The sequence below is a fragment of the Amblyomma americanum genome, chromosome 9 (assembly GCF_052857255.1).
Source record: "Amblyomma americanum isolate KBUSLIRL-KWMA chromosome 9, ASM5285725v1, whole genome shotgun sequence".
Taxonomy (NCBI): Eukaryota; Metazoa; Arthropoda; class Arachnida; order Ixodida; family Ixodidae; genus Amblyomma; species Amblyomma americanum.
The window spans coordinates 117,801,817-117,820,663 of NC_135505.1; the positions used below are offsets into that span (position 1 = coordinate 117,801,817).

At 44.3% G+C, this 18,847-nt stretch overlaps 1 protein-coding gene and 1 non-coding gene across 4 annotated transcripts in view; one reads left to right on the top strand and one right to left on the bottom strand.

Moving 5' to 3' along the window:
- Positions 1-809: 809 nt before the first annotated feature.
- TRNAV-CAC (transfer RNA valine (anticodon CAC)) lies at positions 810-882 on the bottom strand. The gene has a single exon. It is a non-coding gene; the product is annotated as a tRNA-Val (tRNA).
- Positions 883-1,742: 860 nt separating this feature from the next.
- The window catches only part of LOC144104178 (glutamate [NMDA] receptor subunit 1-like), a 119,653-nt gene continuing 102,548 nt past the window's right edge, over positions 1,743-18,847 (top strand). For all 3 annotated transcript variants that reach the window (XR_013308447.1, XM_077637039.1, XM_077637038.1), the window contains exon 1: positions 1,743-1,872. The gene's annotated coding sequence lies outside the window, so the exon portion shown is untranslated. The remainder of the gene's footprint in view (positions 1,873-18,847) is intronic.

An 18,847-nucleotide genomic window follows, 5' to 3' on the forward strand; every position in this document is an offset into this window, starting at 1 on the left:
CTGTATGCACAAAGAAATGCGGCAAACGAACCAGTCTTGAGCATGGCGAAACTTTTGCATAATTTGTTTGCCATAATCCAAGAGAAATGAAGCAGAAATAAAGCTGTTTCACAGCCTCTGTGCACATTCCCCACAGCAATTAAGCAATATATTGACCCACATCTGACGTCCTGAAAACATATAAGAAGGAAGTTGAGAGGAATTTTGAGGATGTCCTGAGGACATACTAAGGCCGGACAGCAGGACTATGCGAGGACTTGTTGAGAATCAGTAGTGGACGTGCTCAGGAAATCACAACGTCCTCAAAAATTAATCCTCTGGGCGTCCTGAGGACGTATTTTTGTTGGCTAGATGGGTTGTATAATTATGTAACGGCGAATTGTGTATCAGGTGTCCGAAAGGCGATGAGTTAAAAACATTATGTGCTTATTGGAGAATAATTTATTTTCCCGTTTTCTATTTATTTGCTTCTTCCCCTTTGGCAAATATGGATAGATTGGAAACTGCATCACCACTTGCCCGTTGTAGGAAAAAAACGCAAGGTAAGATCATATCCACCTGTTCGTGGAATTCATGAGAATCATTCGTTGATTGTAATTTTGCGGTGGAGCTTTATACCCAGCATGTTATATTGTCAGGATGAATCATTATTTTACTCAGGCATATGTGATTCTAAATATCCGGACTTGTGGCGATTTTGTCTTCGGGTGTAGGTAAATAGTTGCGAAACTGTGAAAAGGAGGCCTATATAAATTCATCAGAAAAGCCCAACGACGTAGAGATAGAACGCACGAAAAAAAAAAAAAAGTTGTTTCCGCCCGGGATCGAACCGGGGACCTTGCGCGTGTGAGGCGCACGTGATAACCACTACACCACGGAAACCTGGCTGGAGAAATGTCTTCAGGATACCTATTTTATAAATAATGTAATGTAAGCTTTAGTGATGCTAGGGTGGCTAGTGATGCTCTTTATATGTCATATTTTACTCTGTAGGGAAGATCGCTGCAATCGTTACCACATCATAAAAAAATTTCCGCAGAAACATTAGATACATGAAGCACTTCGCGGCTAATCTTTCCTTCGTGCCTGGTTTTGCCGTTTGATAACTTTAGGGGGAGCCCCGGCACAATGAACAACTAACTAGCCCACATTTGTTATTCAGGTTTATACTGTTCTTAGTGCAATTACGCACCGAGCCCACCAGAGACTGCCACAGCTGTCACACCGAACGGAAACGCATGTTTTCACGCACACGCAGACCACTTCAGAGTGAAGTGCCGATCGGCCTCTGCGGCTGTGTCACAGTGAAGTGAGACATTACAAGCTGCAGAAACTTGGTGGTAACTCGGCCGCCACTTGTGACATCAGTGTTTATTGTGCAGTCTCCATCGGCAGTATTCACATTTGCGTGCGCGTTCGACTGCAAACCTTTGCTACTACGCCAATGTCTTACACCGACGCTAACGGGCTAACAGTTGCAGTTGTTAAAGTTATTGGCTCAGCTATTGAGAGGAAAGTTATTAGGTTCGTTTATTTCTACAGGAGAAGGGAATAAGATATTACCATCGCCACTGCTGCTAACGTTAAGTGCAAACAAAACATTGATGCGAACTGATGCAATGTAAAGTGAGGAACGTCAACTTTTGTGGCGCCATCTGTCGTTATTTGAAACAACTGATTTTTATTAGTAGAATAAAATGCCGCCGGGTGGCGACACTGACATAGAGACCAGACCGCTTTTCTGCATCCTCCCGGATGCTCCGTCACACCGCATCCTGGCGTCCGGAATATCCCGGAGGAGAAAGTCAAAAAAGAGCCCAGAGCTCCCGGTGGATGCGGAAGATGTCCTGAGCGACGGAGACGGCCTGAAACGTGAGCGTCTCGCCTCTTTTCTCCGCTTTCGCTTACGCATTCGCGTGCTGTCTAGTTCCACTCTCTGTGGGTGCAGCGTTTCTTCCCCGAATGCCCAAGAACCTTTCTTGGGTGAACCCCGCGGTATCGTCGGCGTGAAGTTGCAAAGCGCTCGGCAACCGCGTACGCGCCGCTGCACCGCAGCCGGTCCCCCTCCACGCGGCGCCGATAGCGCTCGAAACGAGGTTGCAAGTGCGCGGCCGCCGAGCCGTCGCCAATGGTTCGTTGCGGCGTGGCGCGGCATATCCCGGTCGTTGCAGCTAGGATAGATCTACGCCGCTCTAACTGTTTTCTTTCTTTGTTCCCGGTTACGTGCGCTAATAAAAGCTTCTATCTGACGGCGTTTTAGTTCAGCTGAGCGCAGGGGCTATTCATTTTTCTGTGGAGCGGTAAAAATAATCAACGTAGTTGCGTTTTGTGATCTTGCGCTAGTCTGTGCTTTAATGTTATTTTTCCATAGCTGGGCAATTCTGTAGGAGATTTGAGCAACGGATTTACCGTTAACATTTCTTTGACGTAAGAAACTTACCTACTCTCCAATGAACCGCGGCGTTTTATTGCAGTCAAGGCGACATTGGTGCGCACTGGTCTGTTCATCATTAGATTCATCTCAGTACTCCCAAGGAACGGTAACAACAAAAAAAATGCATTAAGTTATGTTTTTTCTTATAAACGATTTTGGACTGCCGACTTATCGCCTGGATAAAGCAAGGCTCAGGGGTGCACAGCATATATACGGCTCTCATATTCCTTTCATTTCTTTCTGTATTTGCGACGCATTGTGGGACGGCACTAAATTTCGTCGCTTGTTTAATACTGCAGGGGCTGAGCGAAGCGAAGGCAGTAAAACGCTCTGCAGTAAATGTTTCTGTAATTTCTCCCGTGTGGAGTGGTTTAGGCAAAGAAATTAAGGGGCAGTGACTCTCACACTAAGTGCGGACACCTCAGCCGCGCAGAGAAGAAAAGATAAGGGTTTACCATCAAAACAGTGCAGCAGAGAAAGAGACAGCATATTGTCAAGTGCTCCGGTTTAAATTCAACCAGCCGGGTGTTACTTAACGTCCTCTAGCAACTCACAGCACACAGACGTGTTCGCATTTCGCGTGCATAGAAATGCAGCTGCTGAAGCCGGTATGCAACTCGGCCACCTCAGGCTGAGTAGCCGAACTTGATTAGTCAGCCACCTAAGCGGGTCCCTCAGGACTCGGGCAAAGATAAAGAGGGGAAATGGAAACGTATGGAGGTTAACCTGAAGGTTGTTCCTGCATGCTACCGTACAATTGGGGAAAGGAAAGAGGGGCCTTTAAAAGAAAGGAGGAAAGGGAGAAATTGGTTTAGGAGGAAGAACAATAGGTAAGGGAATGCGTGGCGCAAAATCATAATCTGTTGCAAAAGCTAAGACGCCCTCAGTAATAGAAACAGCGCTTCGTATGCCTTGAGGGTTGCCGATCGCCGCAGTCAAGGTCCCAGTATTTTACTCAGTGGGTATTTAAACTACCACTGACGTCCTGAGGGCGCCCTAAATGTCCAAAAAACGTCCTAGGTAGTTTAAATTTTTATTAGGCACCCAGAAAAGCGGCTCAGCTGAAGTAAAATTGCGCAGATAAGTTATATCGTAGGGCTTAGGGTTCACTGAATGTTTTTAATTCATCAGGATATTTAAAGACAAATTTAATCTTTTCGAAGGTGCTCTTGGGTACGTGTCCATCAGGAGGGAACCTAAAACGCGGGTAGAAAGAAGTGCAGCGCGGAGTTTTGCGACTTAAGTAGAGACATGAGAACAGTACTTTGTCCGAACCGAAGTGAATTAGAATAGGTAGCTAGAAACCGAATCGAATGCAAATAGAATGTTTATTTGGGCGAATATTCGTATAATACAAATAATCGTGCGACACAGCGAAGAGATAGTGGCGGCGCTGCGGTATATAACGCTATAACCTATGGAAATATAGCTGGCTGTCCAAAGACGCAACGCTGTTTCCATCGAAAAGCACTGAACACTATGCCAGTTCATTAACTCTGTAATCGCCATTTCACACGCATAGTAAACTTGCAAGTTTTCAAGTTTTGAAGACAGGGAATAAAAAGCGGATTAGAATGACAGAGCGACTTCTCGGCCTTATTAAGTGTAATAGACCGGATACCAAGAAAAGGCAAGCGTAACGGGGGGCGGATGAGATTAAGCAGTTTACAGGGATAATGGGGCTGCAGCTAGAACATGGCAAGGTTAGGTTAATGGAGAGATGTGGGAGAGGATCTTGTGTTCCAGTCGACGCAGTCAGGCTGACCATGATGACGTATCAGCCATAGCCCGCGAGATCGGGCATCAAGATACGAGGATCCATAACAGCGCGACACACAGCGCTCCGTGTTGTGTCCTCTCTTCTCTGTCCCGTCTGTCGCGCTGTTATGGATCCTCCTGAGCACCAACTCGCCCAACAAATGGCATTGTCGAATCAAGATACGGTTTTGTCAACCTGCATGCCCGAGCACTGCCGCTTGATCCATACTTGGAGGTCATGCATCAACATTGCGAAAGCCACTAAGTGAATGGACCGCTTCGTGGATCTTAAAACCCTCCGTCCCGTGCAGACCGATCCCGGCTAGTGTGGTGTGCGTCGTCGAAGTGGAGCTTATATTAGAAACGGCCGTTCAAGAAAACTATATTCGGACACCCCTAGGTAAAAGCGTTGACGAACGACGAAACGTAATCCGATAGACGTCTTTAAATTGACCGGAACGCATAGTGCCCGAACATTACTGATAAATTGCACTCGCGTGTTAATTACTATGAATTAATTATGCTATATATAAAATAGGATACGAAACTGACCTTAGTAGAGAGCTCCGGGGTAACCTATGTCACATATATTTCTTTAAATTACAGGATAGTCTCAGCACTCTAGAATTTTCGCATTTTGCCTTTATCCTGATTGGGCGACCGTGACCGAACCCACGACCTCGCCTAAAAGCCGGGTTTTACTTCACCCTGTGACAGTACTCCACCGAAAGATGCTGCTCAACTTTATGCATAGCTGGCGATGTAGATATACCAGTTTCCCGCCCAACCGATGAAAATGCTTCCTCCAAGTCACGCAGTGACAGCGCCCGAAATGGTCACGTGACAGTTCATGTCAGAGTATCCAGAAGATCGATTCGACGCACCTTGGCATAATTTTTGTCAGCGGGAAGCCGAATGCGGTAGTTTTTGGCTCCGATATATAGTGACAACAATGGAGTTTATACAATGAAGTCCCCAAGCACACTGACTGTGAAAAGTTTCGGTTTACATTTTAAATTTAACTCTCCTTGAAGCTTTACCTTCAGCTATGAGCTCTGAGAGATCCTGGTGTTTCCGAATGCGTCGTGTATGATAGTCTACACCTACATTTTACATCGAATCGATAATTTTCACCATTAAGGCTGACTCATAAATTATTCTCATCATTAGAATTGATCAAGTTTGGCGCCGTTTTGAACATCACGCAGAAACTTGGTAATTATGATGGCTATCTCAATAGCTAAAAAAACAGCGTGGGCAAAGAGCTCAATGGCTCACATGTTGGGGTCCAGTCATTTTACCCATTGTATGAAACTCCCATGGTTGAAAGTAGCAACAAATGTATAGGTAGGGTAAAGCCCGCGGTTAACACACGGTTATAGCCGGAATAAAGCAATTAAAATATAAATACATGGGCGACATTCCAAAAGAAAATTTCCAACTAAAAGCCAATTTCCCAATTCTAGAGAAGTCGAGCGCCAGGTCAGCGGAAAGCTTCTGCTCAATGGTAAACCGGAGGATACCCAGAGTCTTTGGGAATCGGTCTTCGCACCTCCTTTATATGAGGTGTATGGACAAACCACTTAGAAGCTACATCAGATCGTGACAAGGTGTGGAGACTGTTCACTCTATAGTCACTATTTTGATCCGCACTCCTTGAACTATGGCTCGTACCTACACAAGGTCTGCACTTAATGAAGGCAGTGACAAAGACGCCTTGCATAAGTGGTTCAGCCAACGGGAAACTTAACGGTGGTGTTATGCAAGGCGTAATTTTGTTACGTAACCTGCTTAATGCTTTTCAGTTTCATCAGCATTTCGCTCAGCTCTTTTAAGACCCAATGCATGGGTGCTGTAACTCTAGAAGTCGCTTATATTAGAAATGAACAAAGGCGAACTCCAGTACACTGTAATAAACCTTCTTGAACTCTTTGCAAATTACACTAAAATAACTGCGCTTTTCAACGACACAAGGACAACTAAAAACTTATCGACCAGTATTAAGTACGCGATGAATTTCTGTTGAAGAGTTTACGCAACACTACGCTTTGAAGAAGACTCCAAAATAATTACGTCGTTAAGCGAGCCGGAACAGCCGATTTGTGTCATTTCTTTTGCCGTGTATACACTTTAATTTGATTCTACTTGACTTGAATTAACGGCGCCTCTTCTATTTGGGTCTTAACACGAGAGTCAAACTTTCGCTACAGTTATAGAGTATTTCTCCAAATTCTCAAAGGAACAATACTAGCCATGATAACCTGAGACAGAAAAACATGTCATATCACTGGAATACATCTAACTCCATGGTTTCTTGTTTGGTTCCTAGCTGTTCTTTCTTTTAATTTCCCTATGATATTTTCCTTTCTATTGCGAAAAAGCCACAGAGGCGTTGATTTAAAGATTATTGATCATGCCTGTCACTTCTCGGGCCCATTATCTGTGTGCTGTTTTTCCGTGCCGCTATCTTTACCCTAAGTGTTCTCCTTTTATTATTTTACTCTCACTTTTTCTCGTTCATTTTTAAGCATTTGCTCTCATTTCACTTTTTTACATTTAGTGCTTTACGCTCATTTTACTCCTTTACTCTTGTTTTTACTCTCACTTATACTCTTTTACCGTGACCTTTATTCTTGCACTCGTACGCTATTGTTCTAGCGCTTACTTTCTTGCTCTCATTTTCTTTTAACTACCTCGACAACAAAGCGACTGCAATCTGCATTAGTAAAGCGGCCGAAAAATCCACGCATTCCAGGCCTCGGCAAGACGCTCATCGACGCGCCACCTAGCGACGTACGATGTTACATTGCTCTGCCACGCAGCGTTATTGTGTGTCCGGAACGCTACCTACATCCGCCGACGCATACAATCGGTCAGCGTTTCCCGAACACTCCTAACCTAGTTCAATTAGCGGGAACCCGTTACTGCGAGGAACATTTTAACCCCCGAGAACTTTTCGCACTCTGGATGCGATGCCGGGCTCGCCCGGGCTAGGGGTTCATCAGTATTCATTAGAGTCCAGGCGCATGTTCATTAAGAAAGGCTCCAGCGTCGAGACGTTCGCAAATGGCCTTGCTCGTTGCACTATATCGGTAACCCTGGCAGAGGTTTTTTTTATTATGAGATTTGTTTACCTGTAAAATTTTCCAAGAACTTCGTGTTTGACGTCATGCATATAAATATAATAAAGCTCGAATAGGCTGATATTTCTTTCCAACTTACGGCCGCCGAAAATCTTCGCAAGGGTGTCGGTATTGATCGTTAGACCTCTTTTAACGAAATGATTTGCTTCAGTGAGCCACCGCGGCGGGTAACGTTAAAGATCCCCAGGTGATCGAAATTATTCCGGAGCCCTTCACTACGGCACCTGTTTCTTCCTTTCTTTTTTCAGTACTTCCTTTACGCCTTCGCTCAAGACGCAGTTCAGGTGTCTGCCGATATAGAAGACAGACACTGCGCCATTTTCTTTCCCCGAAAAAACAATTTAAATTTTTTTTTGTGCACTGATACCTGCACAGCACACGGGCAAAAATTGAAAATTATTGTTTGGCGGAGAAAGGAAATGGCGCAGTATGTCTCTCATCTCGGCGACACCTGAACCGCGCCCGCCGTAAGAGAAGGAATAAAGGAGGGAGTGAAAGAAGAAAGGAAGAAAGGGGTGCCGTAGTGGAGGGCTCCGGAGTAATTTCGACCGCCTGGTGATCTTTAACGTGCATTGACATCGCACAGCACACGGGCGCCTATTGCTTTTCGCCTCCATCGAAACGCGGCCTCCGCGGTCTAAGCCACCACAGCCTGTTTAATTAAAGAACGCTGCACTGCTTCAGGTGTGGAATCCTACAGTACTCTTGCAATAGTTACTTTTTTCTTGCTGACACACCACTATATTTTTGCTACCAGCGATGGCTTTCAAGTGTACTGTTGGCCATTCACAACAATATAAATACGTCACCTGAAAAATAAATAGTCAACTGACGGGGCGGCGTCCCTGTTCAGCCATCAGTTCAGTCACTGACTAGCTACACCGGCACGAGCTTCTTTCGCAAGCTTTTTCACACTAGCGCTATCCTTCCCCCGTCGTAGATTTTGTCTGGCATCCACGGCGCACACGAAGTGGCAGTAACCTTTAATCATACAAATATTGACTTCTGTCATTCGTCCCACACACTTCACAGGACTGCTTAAATGTGCGGCGTCAGAATCGCACAGAAAGTGTTGGGTTACAGCAAGGTCCCCGCTGAGGGTTTTTATGAAAGCAATATGCAGTCAGAGGTTTTAAGAGCGTGAGCTCTTACTCATCACGTTTCGAGATTTTGTGGGGTCTGCTACCACCATCAGATCACAGCTCCATCTTTGGCAGCAATTAGAGAACAGCACACCTCGCGTTGAGACTTGTAGCGCCATCTACAATAGCATTGTAGAAACAACCACCTGCCGCGTGCCAATGATGACGTCATTGTCCAATATGGTGGATAGAGGGGAACTATGTGTCCGCCAAGATGGCGGTCAATAAAATTGGTTGTGCCCTCCCATTCCTCTGCCCCTTAAACAAAAATCGTATAACGAGAGGAAAACTCTTGTCATGGGACCGCTATATGTGTATACAGTGGCTGCTGCTGCTGCTGGTGGTGAAAACAGGAAGAATGAAAAGGAAAGAGCACGAGCCTGCCCACTGGCTCAAGCCGAGCCGTGGGACACTTCGATATTATCCGCATAATGTATAATTACGCAAGCGTGGGAAAGACGCGCGTAGCAACGATGAAGAGAGCTCTTGAGGGTTCGTGACTTCAGGCGCGTGAGCCAACAACACAGATCGAGATGTAGTCGTTTGCTTATCCGTTCAGCTCGCTGTGTGATAAGCACATAGCAGCATTAAATTCTATCAGTTTCTAATGTTTATTTTTCTCTGTCGGCTGCAGGATTCTAGTGTTACAGGACCGACGACTTTTCCTCGGTCAAAATGACCCGGTTTGACCGATTTGGTAACCGGTGCAACACTGTAACTATTTGTACACGGTAAACAAATGCGCTCGAAAAGCGTACGGTGAATGTCCCGTTATGAACTGCGCGGGCCTTCCGGAAAGCTATGCTACGGAAATGTGAAGCCGTATGTACGCTCTTCATAAATCTGCTCCTGCCAGATTCTTGCGGTTTTGTGCGACATATCATCTCTAGGTAGTTGCTTGCCAGCTGACCAACAGCTACATGTTATTTCAAAGTCGGTATAACCTCTGATTTTTTCGTCACTGCTTGCGGAAACAGTAAAACTACTTTCAGTCATATAGCCGAGTCGGAGCGCCAGTATATTTACCTGAATTTGTTGTGCTTCATAAATGATCCAGAGGTGGTGATATTGAATGTTTTCTGAGGTTCTTTTCATGTTAAGAACTTTATGAGCACGTTTTTGTTCATTAATAATTCCAGAACTGCTTTTAGCAAATAGTGAAATTGTCTTTTTTTCCATTCTCGAATTGCCCTGCTTTCTGATATATTATTTACTCTTTTTTTCATTAACAAAACATATACCTAGCTTTTCGGAACAAAACTGCGTTGTTTGCTCAAACCATCTTAAAAAAAACAAGACTATTTTTTGCCTAGCTCTGTCTAGGCACCCTGTTCACAATAGTGTCATTCCATTCGCGCTCCTAATGCATCAGTCATTCGCCGAACAAAAGAAAACAAACAATACGGTACAAAGACACAGAGTCGGTCGGTTTCATTTTTTTGTTGTTGCGTAGCTCTTGCCCCGAAGGCATATACTTTTTCTTCCATGCTATGACAGCGCCTCTGGCGGAGCGTCAAGAAATCGAACGGAACGCCACACACAGAAATAAAAAAAGAACAAGAGAAAGAAGACATAGGCAAAGAAATTAAAGAAACAAAGCAAACATCGAACGGGGTCTCAGAGTACTGGCAACCAGCGAACCTTCCCCAGCGACCACAAATTCACTACAGCCTCCGTTAAAGAGGTATATATACCATTCTTCCGTGTCTCGCGGTAGAGAAGTCGGGACCGTTGCGTCTGCCCTTGGGGCGAAGCGTGCCATCCGTCAGCGATGCGATGGTGTGGAGATAAATAATCTTTGGCAGCGCCTGAGGCAACTGCTGACTTCATGTGTTAGTGGCGGCGGTGGATGTTTTCTTTTACTAACTTGTTTTATTCCTCCGCGATGGTGGTCTGAAGAGATGGGATCAAAGGGTCATGTTTGGCCTTTTCTGCAGCAGGAACAACGATATCACCTATGAAGATATCAAAAGATTTGCTAGTTATGGTGAAAAAATAACTGAAAATAAGAAAGGAAACTTAAAAAAAGAAGATGCAAAGGAAAAAGAAAGCGTGGGCCAGGAAAATTAAATATATGGTGATTGTTTTGAAAAGGGAAAGATACAGACTGCGTTCAGCGGTCTGCGTCGCGTTTGTTTTGTGTATTATCTATTTTTACTTGTATTCAGTGTAGTCGTGCACGCTGCTGTGTTTACTCTGTCACGCAGTGCAGAAAAAAGTATTGCATCAAAAGCGCCTTTGCATATCACCTCAATTTCTGGTTTTTCGGAACTTTACCAACGCTGGAAACGGGGTAGTGAACCATAAGGCCAGGAAACAAAAAATAAAAATGCTCCGACGACCGCAGTAATTCCAGACGAAGCCGCTTTGACTTCTGCGAAATTAAACATTAAGAAGTAATAAACGAAATGCGGGACGGTATGGGTCTGGGCTTAGGCCTATACCGGGTGTTACTAGGAAGATTTAAAGTAATTTTCAAAAATAGGATTTTTGAGGGAAAAATATGACTTTTGCGGCATGGTTATTGCCAGGGTTGGCGGACGCCAGGAAACCGGTTTGTTATTTTAACTAGTTGGATGGTTAACTAATTCTCAAAACTAACTTTATAACTATTCGAGCTAGGCGTCTAGTTGCAATCATAGATTTGTAGCCGGCCGTTAGCAACCGCCATACCAGTTTTTTGGAATTTCGAAAACGCCATTACCCTCGCCGCTGTGGCTCGACAAAATTTGGCTGCATCGTGCAAAAACGCCTGCTCTTTCGAAAACATGCAGGCAAAGCAAACCCTCCAGTGCTCGTAACTAGTCGAAAAAGCCAAATTTTGTAGAGCCATAACGGCGAGGGTAATCGCATTTTCGAAATTCCAAACACTGGTATGGCGGTTACTAACAGAAGGCTACAAATCTCTATTTGCAACTAGACGCCTGGCTCTAATTATTAAAAAGCTAATTATTGGAAATTAGTTAACCATACTAGTTACCGGTTTTCTGACGTCCGCCAACCCTGTCTATACCATGCCGCAAAAGCCATATTTTGCCTCAAAAATCGTATTTTTAAAAATTGCTCAGTCTTCATTGTAACACCCGGTATACAGATAGACGTCGAGGAATCAATATACCCTCTGCCCTGCCGACGTTGTGATATTAATCGGTTAACCGCAGTAATAGTAAAGCCGTCTTCATCACTTTTAAATGCGATATCATTAGAAGCCCCATCGGGAGAAAATGTGTGGTCTGATGCTAAACTTGCTAATTGCCTGGAGGAAAATGACGTCACCAGGCCGGATAACCTCCATTTGCTGATTGGCTGCTGGGCAGTGACGTTGACTGCTAGGAAGTGGCATCACCAGATGGGAGCATTGACTGTATGGAAATGACCTCAACACACTAGACGCGACTTCACCTGATTTGATTTTACATCACTTTCGGTAAAGATATCAGCAGCTGCTAAAGACATTGCGTCGCCAATACAAAATGGATTTAGGTGTCCCCGTGAATTCTGCATCGAAGCTCCTGATCTCTATTTACGCAGCGCGCCCAATTGGTTAAAGGCGGGTGGGAGGCCTAACATTTTTTTTAGGGCCCGCTTAACGAATTTCTGTCAACCCGTACCACCTCCGCACCGGACGAACGCCTCGAACCTCTACCACGCCGCGTTCACAGTAATAAATGTGCATGCATAAGTTCCTGTTTGCGTGGGTAAGTTCATACCCCGAAGCGTTGGGGTATATAAGGTGGGGTATATATAACCCAATTCGACTATTGCTATCAGGAACTAATATGCTTGTGCAATATATTTGATATTTGTATCAACTTCGTTTTCCCACATGTATAATCATTTGGAGCAGCCTCATGCGGGCTCACGGCCTGTTATTTGCATACGGCACAGCGCACTAATCAGCCATTATTGCATGACCTCTTTTGAAATTAGCAACCTTATTGAATTAAGATAGCTACAGTGTCTCTACGCTTGTATGACTCCTTACATGGGAACAGCTTTTCGCCAACAATCCGCTTTGCTAGCATTGTGCTAATTTTTTATTGGTTTTATTTTTTCTGCTACCGCCCGCCAGAATTGTTCGTTCCAGGTCATTAATCTGATGAGGGCAGGAACATTATTATCGGCCCTATTTAAAAAAAAGGCCGATTAATCGACAAAGGAATAGCGTTGTAATTGAGGTCTAACGCATGATGAAGGTATAAAAAGATGCTCCATCGCTCTCCGAGTGTTAAAATTTTTTATTGTCTATTTTCGTCTCCTCGTGTTCGTTTTTACTTTTATCTTGAAGAAAATGTCCCATAATCTGCCCTGGGGCATCAACGCTTGCTGTGGCCGCAATTTGCCTTCTCGATTTTGTATTATTGTTGTTTCCTTTTACAATGCTTTGTCAGCCGAGTAATGACCCGTGAGGTACTTGTCCACTGTCTCGAAAGATTATGCGTTGCTTGGGGCACCTTGGTGACCCGAGCAAGTATTCTAAGAAAGAGAGAAATATGCATTGCACGGAGGATGCTTTAACAGGGCAGAAAAACTAGTTCGAGGCCTGCGGGTTCCCACTTTCGAAGTCGATTATTGTAGTTTGTTTCATTTCCTTCGAGGCGGGCGATTGGGGTTGGAAACATGAGAATAGACGTACATTTCACCCAGATCTGTGGCACTATATTGCAGTTTTGAAATGGCATCTCCTATTGAATTGCACTGCACATGTGCACTTATTTTAGAGAGCTGCGTTGTTAAGTCAGTACATTTCGACGAGGCTTGTACATCTGAGTGGATATTTCATCTTTGAGTTCACACGCTGCGAGCGATCGAATCTAGTTCTACTAAACAGCTTGCATGTAGAAATAAGGTTTTGATCGATCGCTGGCGCATTTGCTGACGGAGTATTTTTTTTCTTTCCGTTGCGCAGACCGCACTGTTTGATCATTATTTCAGACTTCAGAACTGCACTGCAAAGTCACTTCCGCATTAACAATCAACAGGACGCCTTGTAAAGAATTGAGGGTCGAACGAAGTTCGAGAAAAACATAAAACACAGGATATTCTGGATACCGGCACACGCTGGGATAGAAGGCAACTGAAGGGTGGACAGCCTAGTTCGCGAAATCATGCACCGAACAGGGCAGCCGGAAACCATAGAGGACCCCTTAACGGTGGAGCCGACGTATGCAGAAATACTTAACCACTACAGAGGACAGAGACTTGAATACCCCCCCCCCCCCCCCCCGCAACACATCCCTCACACAACACGAGGCAGTCCCAGGCTTGTGTATGCATCTTCTCAAGAAGGAACTTTTTTAGTTTTTAGTGGAACACGAAGCTTTCTTTGTGTGTGATTCTATCCTTCTTTCTTTTCTTCTGTTATCTTTCTCCTTTCTTCCTTTCCTGCTTTCCTCCTTTCTTTCTTTTCCTTCACTTTTCTCTCTTCCTTTCTTTCCTTCTTCCTTTGCTTAATTCTTTCTTTTCTTTTTCCTCCTTTCTTCCTTTTTATTTCCTTCTTTCTGCCTTGCTTACTTCTTTTCCTTCTTTGTTTCATTTCTTCCTGCTGTTCTGCCGCCGCTTCTCTCATTTGAGGAAGCGTCTTTTGCAAATTTCATTTCGTCAACTGAGCTTGCCTGTGTCCTCCGCGGTTGTTCTTTCCATTGGCGCTTCTTTGCTTGGACGAAGCGACAGGAGTGTGCGCTCTGCTGTGCAAAATTTTCTTCAAGAAACGCAGCGACTCCCATTCTAATTTCTTCTTCCCGCTCTCAGTCGGTACGACATTGGAACATTACGGGCATTGTATACTATTATGCACATTAAGCCATTGCCCCGTCTTCGATCTCCAAGTTAACAGGACGCCTGTCCTTCCGTATTCCAATCTATCAGACTACATCCTATTACCACTCCTTTTCCCGTCAAAAATTGCCTGTATCCAGCAATTAACCGCCTGTGTCTTGGCCACACCCCCGTAGTGGATATGTGCCAGCAACGTATGAGGCCTTCCTTCCTTCCTTCCTTCCTTCCTTCCTTCCTTCCTTCCTTCCTTCCTTCCTTCCTTCCTTCCTTCCTTCCTTCCTTCCTTCCTTCCTTCCTTCCTTCCTTCCTTCCTTCCTTCCTTCCTTCCTTCCTTCCTTCCTTCCTTCCTTCCTTCCTTCCTTCCTTCCTTCCTTCCTTCCTTCCTTTCTTTCCTTGATTCCTTCTTTCGGTATATCCGTACTTTTTCTAGCCTCTTCCTCCTCCATAATTAAGGCTCCTTATTTAAGATGCATATTATTGTTCGAACATTTATAAGCGCTCCGTTTGATCCATGTTAAAATTGCTCTTTTTGACTCCTGTAAAGCGTGCTCTACATGTAACCTGCAGTGTAGTGCACCAAAGCTAAAAGAATCTCGTTGGAAGCTAGACGCTCTGCTACCCACATTTTGTGAATACGCGATGCATGAATCTAGCTAGCGTTCTCGATCCCACCCTGCTAGGTTAAAACTTGCAGAGAGAAAACACTTTCATACTGAAGCTTGCCCAGTTTTTTTTTTCTACCTTTCCGCTAAAAAGTCACCGATGTATGTCAACGATTCACGTATCCATACCTCTGCGGGTTCAAATTATAAGTATTCTCCTGCGGCGTGCCTCTCACATAGCTCAGAGGCATTTTCGAGAGGTAACCTTCCATAAAATAGGTCCTAGCGCATTTGTTATCCAATAAGTCGACACCAGTAAACGAAGTGTAGTGCAGGGAAGTAGAGTAGAGCATCGTTTTTTCGCAGGATAATATAAAAATAACTTCAAACGGCGAAGGCTGAAGGTGTGCTCGCTTGGCAGGTCTTTTTCTCCGCAATAATATGGTTGCTTGGTGGCGTGCACAGTAAAATGCAATTTACACAGTCATAGGCATGTACTGGGACCCCTATAAAGCGGGCACGAATAATTTAATTATACATTTTTATTGGTGTAAAGCATAACTTATAGTACCGGGTGAGTCGTCAGTGCCAGAATGAACAAAAAATAAACAATGCTAGTCTGGTATTGTTCATATAAATCGGGAAAATACCAGAATCGGGAAAAGCGTGTGAAAGAAAAACACCAAAATTTCTGATCTCTTAGCTGGGCAAGTATCAAGATGCTATAAATATGCTATGTGGTTTGGGGAACTTACTAGTGCGTTAGCGAGTACTCCTAGCGGATGACGCCTGCGGAAACTTCAATAAAATGCTTTCTCCTTTGCTTGGTTTATCCTGGTTCTTGTTAAATGGCAACTTCTGAATAATTAATAAAGGTTAAAGTGTGGTTTTTAGAAAAAAAAATATGCAAGCATACCCCCACATCATCGGCACGCGCTCTATCATACACGTGAACTCACAAATCGCCCACGGCAGAACGTCTAAGTGCACAAGCAGTAAAACAAAAAAGAAAAGTTCTCCGCGAATGCCGTAATTAGGGACGAAACAAGGAACTCAGATTCGCGAAAACCTGTCACGACCAGCGGCAAGTGAATAAGTACGGCCGTGAAGCAGCCCTCGCGCTTGTTTCGTGCTCAATTAGCTACACGGGGACACACAAAGGCACAAAGAGTCACTAATAAAATTAGCCTGATGGCTGCAGCGCGACGTGTCGCAAGCCGGCACTATATGGGCTATTCTCCAGAGACCCGCTCACCCTATAGACAAAGAGAGCATAGACAAAGCAACAAAAGCGCCCTCTGTCGTCGTCGACGTTCAGCGGCGGAATTTCGCTTTCAGCGAGTGTAGCGGGCCTGCTGTATACGTAGACTGGCGGAAGGCCTGTCTAGGCATAGACAAGGGCATCAATGTTTTGCTTTCTTTTTGTCGGTGCGTTGGTCCCTGGAGTGCCGTTCCGGCGTTGCATACCGTCGCGAAAAACGGAGCAACATCTCTGCGCGCTGTGTGCTAGCAGAGGGCGCTAGGAGCGGATTATAAAAAATTCAGAAGTTTCTATCAGCACGCATTCTACTCGCTGGAGACGCCGGAGTAGTCGCACGCTTGCCGGTGTGAGTTACAATCGCGCCGTAGCGATGTTTCACGTCTCGGGAGTGTTGAAAGCGAAGCATTAGAAAGGCATTTGGGTGAGAGGGGGGGGGGGGGGGGCTTGGGGAGTAAGCTCGTCCTCCAGAATAGCGGCGTTGGGGCATCGTAGGCGATGCGATGGAATCTGTCGATATATGCCTCGTGTAGCTGGGTTCACTGAAGTTCGGGGTTCCCTAGGCACGCGGGAACAGTGGTGTGGTGAAAAAGAATGAAAGAAAGTACAATAAAATAAAATAAAAAGGCGTAAAGAAAGGTCAAGAGAAGAAAATAAGCGAATGAGGGAATAATAATGAAGAAAAAGAAAACGAGGGAAAGAAGGAAACATGGAAAGAAGGGAAAATAGAGAAAGAAAGGAACGCCAGAAAGATTGAACGAATGAGCGAACGAAGAAAGAGAGAGAAAATGAAAGAAGGAACGGTGGGCGACGTGGTGTCGTAAAAATTGCCTGCCAGTGTGCGCCTCGATAAACCGAAATTGGTTCCGCGCAGTTTTCGCGCTGGAGGCTCCGCTTCGGGAGTTTCCATCGATGCGGATGGCTGGTGTCGTTGTGAATGCATGGAGTTTCTTGCAGGCTGCAAGAATTGCGCGGAGTGTATTTGGAGACGCCGCTGTTTGTCGGAGCGGACACACATAACGTCCTGAGCTTCTTACACTGGTTCGAAAATCGTGAACCGCGCATATGTAGTACACTGTTTTTCAATGCCTGTCCAGTGCGATTTGGGCAAACGTTTTGTTGCATGGTACCCATTATTTATTTATTTATTTACCTCACCCGTGGGCCAATGCACGAGTGGTACACATAGAAAACATTGGAGAATACGAACAAATACAAGGAATAAAAGCAAATTTTAATGGAACAAATTTGGATTCATGCAAGAGATATTTTCAATGTCATGCATAAACTTGTCTACTACTGGGCCTGGCAATAAATTCCAGTGGCCTACGGTACGCGGAAAAAAAAAGTTTTTAAATGCTTTGGTGTGGGCAAAGTAAGGTGAGAGATTAAGATTATGATAACTTCTTATCATTGGCTTAGGGCGACCGATGTAACTGTCACCTGAGAGTCGGAAGTGCGGATTGACGATACAGGGCATATATTTTAATGATCTGAAAGGCCGGTGCGTGTCCAGTGTAGTTAACTGCAGTGATCCGAGGAGAGAGGTGAATGAAAAGACGTGGCGTTATTTATGGTATATGAAACAAATCGATATATTTTGGATGGGTTCTATCTTGTTATTATCTGCTAACATGTAAACGGTTCCATAGAAAGGAAGCGTAGTAAAAACTTGTACTTTAGTAACTTAGATCCCTTCTGAGCCAGAGCTAGTGTTCATTTCGAATATCCTAATTTTTTAAGGTCTTTAGTACTAAAGTGATCAACGTGTTTTGGCGGTGAAAAGTTCAATCTAAAAAAAAATCACAGATACTATATTCTGACACCCGTTGCACAAGTATGTCGTTAAAAGAGTAAATAAGAAAAAATGCGAAGGAGAGTCGCTGTTAGAAAATGTAATTATGACAGTTTTATGAAAATTTATACTCATCTTTCAACTTTCACACCAACTGCAGACGCTGGAAGAAGATTTATTTATGACAAAATGATCATTTGAAGATCGGGTGACGTTATAACGAAATTGTCAGCATGCGTGCGAACATTCATGCGAGCACTGGACAGAACTGTAGAAAAGAAACTGAGAGCACATGGCAAGAAAAATTGAAATCTAAGCCACTTAAGTTGAGTTATTTAATGCAAGTGTTCATTTGAATAATTACTTAGAATGAATTACGGCGTATAATTCTACTGAAAAGTCAATAAAAAAGCGCATGACTTTAATACCACAGTTCAGATTACAGGCAATATCACGCACGAATGTGATAATTGGGCATATGCAATAAAACCCCGCGTCAATTCATGCAGGACAATGAATAAAGTGTTGACTGAATAACTTATATGAGCGTTTGCCTTGTTGTAGAGCACTCGCCTCGCATTCGTGAAGTGCTGCGTTGTATTATTGGTGCTAATAATAATAATAATTGGCTTTTGGGGAAAGGAAATGGCGCAGTATCTGTCTCGTATATCGTTGGACACCTGAACCGCGCCGTAAGAGAAGGGTACATGAGGAAGTGCTCTTTTTTGATTATGATGTGTCCGCAGCGAATTTACTTTTTTCTTTAAGTGCACGCGAAATTGGCACGTGCGTTTCACTTCATCCATGTAGATTCCTATTTCTTTCTCATATTTATAAGTCCCTGTGAATTGTTATAATTGATGCCTGGCACTCATTCTGTATACTCAGACGCTTGGATATGAACCTCAATATTCGCATCCAAATAACATAGATCTTG